Source organism: Gavialis gangeticus, unplaced genomic scaffold, assembly GCF_001723915.1.
Source record: "Gavialis gangeticus isolate Ggan-Ray unplaced genomic scaffold, GavGan_comp1, whole genome shotgun sequence".
Classification (NCBI taxonomy): Eukaryota; Metazoa; Chordata; order Crocodylia; family Gavialidae; genus Gavialis; species Gavialis gangeticus.
The window spans coordinates 33,204,766-33,213,216 of NW_017728998.1; the positions used below are offsets into that span (position 1 = coordinate 33,204,766).

Below are 8,451 nucleotides of genomic sequence, written 5' to 3' on the forward strand. Positions count from 1 at the left end.
TCCCTCCCTGCCCCATTACTGACCCAGAAAACCTCTCACTCCCCTGTCATGGACACAGCAAACTTCTCCCTCTCCTGTCACAGACCTGGAAGACCCCACACCTCCTGTCTGAACTGCGGCACTTGGTGCCCTAGGACCCTACGGCAGGCTGGTGTCAGCATCACAGGCTTACAATTGCTCAGCTCAAACATATGTACAGGGCCCTCCGGGTAAGCTTTTCCACCGAGAGAACAAACCGAGTAGAATTCTCCTAGATTATTTGAACGTGTGTACAAAGCATCTGTTAGTTCCAAAGATGATGAATTATCCTTGCCCTGCCAAGCACCTCTGCTCTGACACCATGCCCTTCCCCTGCCTTGCAAAAGTCAGCAGCCATTTAAGCTTGTGCATGACAAACTTATCTGAGATGGGGTAAGGTACTGCATCAAGGAGAGGCAACAAATAGGACAGATCTAGGATTTTGAAAAGGGGGTGCATTTAATTAGGTGCAACATATAAAACATGTTTCCTCCAGTTAAAAATAAACTAGAAGCTTTACTAATATGCTAGGGGTCTAGCACTGTATTATGCAGCTTAAGATAGAAACAAAAGCAAATTTCATTGGAAAGAGTTAAAAACAATCTGCAGAGTTGTGAAATAGAAGCTTCATTTCCAGGAGCAGCTAACAGATAGCAGAATTGCAGGACAAAGGATCGCTTGATTGGTGAAACGTCAAGACCATTAAAAAGAAGTGAGAGCCATTAACACCTGTGAAATGAAGTTTAGATGGAATCAGGCAGATTGTGACTCACGAAGTCAGCTGACTCCCTCAACACTGTCTGACTAGAAATGCTACTGCTACTGCCAGGCACTTGGTTTTAAACTTGCAGTGGATCAGGGTGCAATTGCACCAAGGCACCACTGCCTGGATGCATCCCTGGAGTAACACAAAAAAGATACATCTGCTTCCTGCTTCCTTTGGTGTTACTCCTCCTCCTTTGGTTTCACTCCACAATCCCTTTGGAGTTCAATTCCTATACTGCATCCTCAGACAGCAGGAGTAAGTGGCAGTGATTTTATAAAACTGGAATTTTTGTTTTTCTGTGCTTATTGCTTTCACCATAGATTTGCCACAGCAGCCTCTCTTCTCCTTGTGAACAATAATGACAGAAATAAATGTGTATTAATAGTGTCAAACTGATACCCCATAGATGTTGAAGAACAGATCAGACATAATGTGAATGAAAACAAACTTCCTAACAGTGCCCTGACTATGTGCCACAATCTTATTCTGGTTTCTAGGATTACTCTTGTGTAGCAGAGTGATGAGCAGGGCTTTGCATCCCTCCTTCAGCCCTGACTGTGCCCCATGGCATGGTGGGGAACTTGGAAACTGTCGATTGCTGCGTTTGGGAGAAAACCTGGCCTGGAGAACTGAGAAGCTGCAGGTTGCCAGGTGGGGAGAAAACCCGGCCCAGAGGGGATCCTGGGGAGGCCGGAAAAATCTCACACAAGTGAACTCACCTGTGGGTGTGGCAGAAAGGCCAGTTGATTGGTCACCCGGTGTCTGGAAGAATTAAAGGCAGCTGTCTCTGACTAAAAGAAGGGGGTGAGAGGGAGTGGAGGCTCCCAGCTGCAATGCTTTGGGATATGATGAAAGGGCTGGATGGCCTCAGCTTTTTCTGTTATTGTATATTTCTGTTACAGCAGTGGATGTGGAGGAAGTATACAGGCGGCAGAGGTCCCAGCCAGCAGTGTCCTGTTTAAACACATGGGGCAGCCGAGCCAGCAAGTCTAGGCAGTCCTTAAAGGGACAGGTCCCAATTTGGATAGTGACTAGGGCAAGTGATAAATCCTACCTGCGGAAGGATTGCGTGTAATAACAGTGAACTACCTCCTGTTATGTGAATTAAACTTAGAGTCATGGCAGGTGAGAATAACATGAGGTGACACCTAGAGGACAATTCTGGTCAAGGGCAGTACCCAGCCCTGGGCACTTACCCCTGATGCACCCACACTCTGTTTTAGTAAGCTTGTAATATTTTTTAAATTCCTACCTCTCTACTCAGACTGTTAAAGAGTTCCAAATAGTTCTAGTTCAGATAATGGATTATTAAAAATTATTAAGAACTACTGGTTATTAAACTTGCAAGAGCAACTAATTTATTAGAAAAGTGTCATTACAATGAATGGAAACAAGTATCAGTGACCATAGACTTGGACCAGTAACCTAAATATTACTAAGGATATGGAGTCCCTGCATTTTATTACAAGACTGCTGTCTTCAAGGCCTTCATTATATGCTGTTTAAATGAAAGTACTATGTTTAATGAATGTGTAACAGTTGACATTTATTTAGTTTCTAGTTCACTATAATAGAAACAGGCGGCATTTTCTTGAAGTCATCTTATATCCTACCACCCCTCTCTTTCCTCTCCACTGCTTTTATCTGTGTTACTCTAGATTTTGTCATCTGTCTTTCTCTTCCCTCCATTTAAAGCTGGGCTCCCATAATAATATATTTGTTAGTTCAATCAGTTTTATGTTGGCTGGTAACTTTGTACCTTTTTCTCAATCTCCCCTTAGTAAAGGATGTGAAGATGCAATTTTTTGTTGATAGTTATAAGGAATCAATGGCTAGAAGCAACAAATGTACAGATTTGGAAATAGGAAAAATTAAATTTCTAGCACAGCAGAGAATCTCTTACATATATCAACTGAGAAGCGTCTTTAATTTTGGTTAGCGGGAGATAAATTGGAAGCCAGTTGTTACTCTTTAAAAATCCTGCTTCTTCTGACTCCTGCAGGCTTTCTAGGTGTCTATTTAGAATCTGTTTGATACAATATTAACGTCAGGGTGGTATATGTTTCTGACATTTCCTACTAGTTCTTCATCCTATTTTAGACCAAAGTCTTCGCCTAGTTGCAGCTTTGTGAATCCTCTTCTCAGATTCACCTGATATCCTACTGGTTCTCACTGGTATGCAGGGTGCCATTTATCACGTAAGCCCTTGGGGTAGGACTGTGGAAGAAGCTGTAAGTAGAGGAGCTCCACCTTCTTGCATGTCATGGAGGGACCAGGGTGGTATTGTTTATCATGGGGCAAGCTCTGAGAGTACCTGTGGGATCAACAGCTATGTGAATGAAGTAAACCTAACATCTACATCAGAAGGGATGAAGGTGCTATTACAGGCCATGTGTTATAGCCGGGATTCTGGGAGGGGCTGCGCTGAGTACCCCATGCCTTGGTAGGAATTATTATTTTACCAGTCTCTGAAACCACAGTTTTTATGTCAGTTCCACCAGCTTTCAGCAGGTGAAGTGATTTTGCTTCCATGTGCTGTCCCTTTGTATTTTGTATCTGGACTGTTCAGACAGAAGACTGGATTCTTTCATCTGTATACATACCTCCTGCCAAATACTACTCAAATACCATTTTGGAGAAATTCTTCAAATAGTAAGAGTGTATTTACCTGCCAGCTCTGCCTTAAGGTTGTATTTACTACAGATGTATTTACTACAAAACCATGTAGTTCTCTGTAAAATGAGAGACAGGATGAAGGAAGATGACATTTGATATTAAGGACAACTGAGAGCTCCTGTGGAAGTGAGGCAATAGGGCTGGACAGGTAAAAGCAAGAGTTAGGACTTGTCCCACCTGGCATGAAAGCTGCTTCGTTTCTGAGATAAGATACAAAAATAGCCCCATCTCATTCAGTCATTAAATAGACAAAAACAATTCTACAAATTATGAGGTTTTGGTAACAATGCTCTACAGCACTTCAGAGACTTCAGTGGGAAATGGCAGGTGAGAATTTGGCGGACATCACTGTTGAGCAAATAACCTTGGTCTACCCAGATGCTATTTTAAAGCTCATAACACAGCTTGCAGTGCACAAGGAGAGGCAAGCGCGTCTTTCGTATGCTCCCTGCATCTTGCATTTCATCATGCTACTCGTTCAAGACCCATTTACAATTCCATTGCCTTCTGAGCAATATATACTCATACAGGAATAGGACTTGGGTTTTTAAGCAAAAGCAATCCCACTGCCTTGTGCAGAAGTTTATTTAGCAAGATACAGACCACTAACTTCTAGCTTGACTTTTGACAGAAAATACAGGATTAATTGCAGGCACCTATCAGCTCTATACAAATGGTCAGTAATCTCTGACATAAATTACAACCCCCCACAGAGCTGTTAGAAGGCTCTGATCTTAGCTAATGTCACCATAAGATACTAAATATAATTAAATAATTCATTTAGTTTACCAGAAGATGTAAGGGCTGAGATGTACATGCAAATAATCATAATCAGAGACAGTGCTGCAAGGAAAGAGAAGGAAGTAGAAATAGGAAAAAAAGAGCTCTCATCAATCTAAAACTCCATTGCTATTCCTAGCAGGATGCTAAATGGCTTTGCTTTTTTCTACCTATCAGCCTGCCTCTCTCAAGAACTTGTGCTAACTGCTATTCTCAAAATTATCCCACCCACCTCCCAGCTACTGACATACATTCTTGTTGTGTGCAAGAGCCTGGATTAAGCTTCTAATTTATCTGCAGAAACAAGATCCCAATTCTGTACGTGCTAAGCACTCATCCTCCATGGACTTCAAGGAGAGTTGAGAGTAGGCAACTTTGTGGAGGACGCATTGCACTTCCCTCACACATGGTCTGTGGACTATGCCCAATACCATAACCTTCACCCATGAGTCATCTGTACCTCATGCTACTGATCTCACTGAAGGAATTCATATGAATAAAGGCTGCAGGATCTTAACTAATACCTGCTGGGAAGCATCTGGGTATATTATTTAGGCTAGGTAATAGAGGGCTTAATTCTCAGTTCTTTTACTCTGAAGAAAACACAATACATGGTTGTTATCAGACTTCCTGGGTGCCAGATTATCATTAAAACACATTAAGGTGAACTCTTCAGGGATGTGAGAGATGAACTGCAGAAGTACAGGATGTCCAGGATGTTCCTGGGCTAGGAGACTTAGTGGAAGATCAGGTTTCCTTCTGTAAAGTTATGCTATACCTGAAAAAAGGGAACTAAGGAGAGAAAAGCAGGAGGTTTGATTATCCTTCTTGGGCCTTTTTATTAATAACTGAAAATTTTCACTTTTTAAAGTTAATGAGCTTTCAACAATAAAATATTACAAAAAGAGTGGAGAAAGCAATGGTTTAGCATTAATTTAGATGCTCTAATCAAATCCTTGTTGTTTCCAATATTTCAGTGCCAATTTATTATGAACATAACTATTTTGTGAATCCCTGTTTCACAGTCTAAGGATCAAAAAGAATCATTTACTACTTCTGAACAAATGCCTTCACTGCTGTATAACTACATGCAGACATAAATAAGGCAAAGAATTTATGCAGTAAGGTGCGGCAGCACCCTATACACAGAAGATTATACATTTAATGGTGTGGAAAAGAGAGCAGAAAATGGGCTATTCTGCATTAATAGTCTTTACAAACTTGGAACCATATGCAATAAATACATTGTTAGGCTACTTAAATGACTGTAGCTAACTGGAGTGTAAAGACCAGAAGATATTCAGTTTTCGACTCAGTAATCTCATTGCCAAAATACAAGCCTTTGATTACTATATTTACCATTTTATACCTCCTAGATATGTCTTATGCAAAATAAATCATAGCCAACTTCACTGACCCAAATCCCATTTGCAACTAACCATCTTTAGTAATATTATGGTATGCTTGCATGCTAGTGCAGTAAAAAAAAATTATGAATCCTTTAGGGTACTGTTCACCAATTAAAAAGTGGCATATTAAACTTCTTAAAACCTTTGTAATCTGCAGTATAAAAGCACATTTTATGTTAGTAGATAATTTAGCATCTATAATCTAATTAAATGAAGTGAGTGACAACTGTATTCTCTACATAAATGATATATCTGTAACAGATAATGTATGCATTTAAGAGACTGGAACACTATCAAAAAAGTTGTTACAAATGCTTGCCCTTATCATAAATCCAAACAACATTATGGGCTAAATCCTGCTTGCCTTACTCACGTGAATAGTCACACAACTGAAACCAACTGGGAATTAAGGATAATATACATGAGTAAATCTTTGCAGGGGCAAACTGTTGGATTATTTTGTCCCTTTTAGAAAAAAAAAAACTACAACAGATCATAAACTTTTGTCATCACCTTCCATAGCTTTACAGTAAAATATATTAAAGAAACAAACAGTTATGGAAGAAATCCATTATTTGCAGGGGAAAGCACATGTTAAAAAGGGAATTTCACCTGTCATTACCATATTATCACATCTAGGTAAATAAAAAGGGGGTTAGCTAGGTTTGATGTCACTGCCACCTTTTGAAAAAAGGAAACAATTTAAAGAAAAGACAAACAAGGGAAATGTTACATGTTAATTCTCAGACCCTTCTGGAATCCATGGGAATGCAACAGGTGACTGGTTAACACAGCACTCTGTGTTAGAGAGACCTCAGACAGCTTTTGGAGATCACTCTGTAGGTTTGCACTCACACAGCGACAGCTTCTCTGGTCCTTGCAGTTGGATTTCTTTTTTCTTTTAAACCAGCCCCTTTGATAACATTGTCTTTCCTAACAGTTCTCATTTTAGCCTCACATGTGTGACGAGACAGCCGGTCTTGCTGGCAGCATTATTGGCACCATGTCTGCAGTCACAGCTTGTGATTACAGTACCTTGCAAAAGCACAGGACACCTGTGTACACTGAACTTTTCTAGTGCTTTTCCACTGTTACTTTTTAGTCATGTTACTGATGCGAAAACAGCTTCGAAAAATCAATGGCTTTAAATTATACCTTTATGCACTGAGTACACAAAACCACCACCAAAACAGGAATTCTTTTTCCATGACTGGGAAAAAAATCAATCTTGCTGATGCTACTGCTCCTTAAGTATTTTTTAAATTTATTTAAAGCTGCACCCCCACACCCACCCCTCCGGATCTGGTTGCTTTGTGCAGGCTTTCTTCAGGTTTCCTGCTCAAGAGACTAGTTTTATCTAAAAGGTCAATTCATTCAGCAGGGCACCAAGCAGAATTGAATATAATTATCCCAATCTTTACTGTGTAGAATTCATGCTTGAATTCATTCAAAAAATAGCAAGCAGTATAATTAACTCAGAGCCCAACCAAATCTATTGAGAATGCCTCAGGTATCATACAGTCCCACTTACAATAGAACATTTTCATTTAAGGACATTGTACGTATTAACCCTAGTCAGCATCCAATTACTCGGAATAAGTGAATTCTCTGTTTCAGGAATGTAATTTGAAAATGTTGTCATGCAATCTGAGGCAAAAGGTCTTTTTTCATTAATCTAACTCTCATTAAAGTGGAAGCCTGTAGGTTATTTCAAATCCATTAGTTTTAAATACAGGTGATTACAATTCTGTTGCACGTAAGACAACAGAAATGTCTATCAGGAAATATTGTGTAGTTTAAAGGGATTTGATGAGTTTGTGAATTGCCCTCACTGTAAAAAATTAAATTTACTGCCTGACCAAAACCAAGCACTGTTTACTGCTAACCTGACAATTACATAAATACTAGTGTTCAATAAAATTAAATAAAATTGATCTTTTTTATAAAGCTAAATTTAAGCAACTAGTGGAAGAACTCCAGATGATTCAAAGGTTGAGATTGGGTTCAGATAAACAAACACAGTAGCTTCTCCACTTTTCTTGAGTCTTCAAATTGGGACTACAAAAACTGAATTTCTAGGGAAGGTTAAAGCACTTCCATATGTGGTGACAGCTTGAAAAACTATAACAGGGGCGTCCAGGAATGCCTGATTGCCAAAAAGGCAGCATACACCTGGTGGAAGGGGGGTGCTATCTCCAAAGAAGAGTATACCTCCTCTGCTCGGGCCTGTAGGGGAGCTGTCAGGAAAGCTAAAGGGGACATAGAGCTAGGACTAGTGTCCAAGATCAAAGATAATAAAAAGTCCTTTTTCAAATATATAGGGAGGATGAAGAAGGCACCAGGAAATGTGGGGCCCCTAAAAGATATGCTGGGCAATCTGGTGGTTGCACCAGAGGAGAAAGCAGGCTTCTTTAACCAATTCTTCACCTCCATTTTCTTGTTCAGGGACCGGGACTTCCCCACCCTGATGCAAGACGGACTCAAGGGGAATGCCTCAAGACCTCAGGTTGGGGAGGACCAGGTTAGAGAGCTTCTGGAGGGACTGGACATGTTCAAATCAGTGGGTCCAGATGCTCTCCACCCCAGGGTGTTGAGGGAGCTAGCAGGGGTTATTGCAGGGCCCTTGGCACAGCTTTACGAGCGCTCATGGTGCTCCGGCCAGGTTCCAGATGATTGGAAGATAGCCAACGTGGTCCCCATCTTTAAAAAAGGGAGGAGGGAGGACCCGGGCAACTATAGGCCCGTCAGTCTTACCTCAATCCTAGGGAAACTCTTTGAGAAGATCATCATGGAGCACATCTG

At 40.6% G+C, this 8,451-nt stretch overlaps 2 long non-coding RNA genes across 3 annotated transcripts in view; both read right to left on the reverse strand.

Moving 5' to 3' along the window:
- Window positions 1-8,451, reverse strand: part of LOC109289599 — a 127,806-nt gene that overhangs the window by 64,141 nt on the left and 55,214 nt on the right. The window lies entirely within an intron of this gene.
- Window positions 509-2,879, reverse strand: LOC109289601. Its single transcript, XR_002095421.1, has 2 exons — window positions 1,504-2,879; window positions 509-747 (listed from the first exon to the last, which is right to left on the reverse strand). It is a non-coding gene; the product is annotated as an uncharacterized LOC109289601 (long non-coding RNA).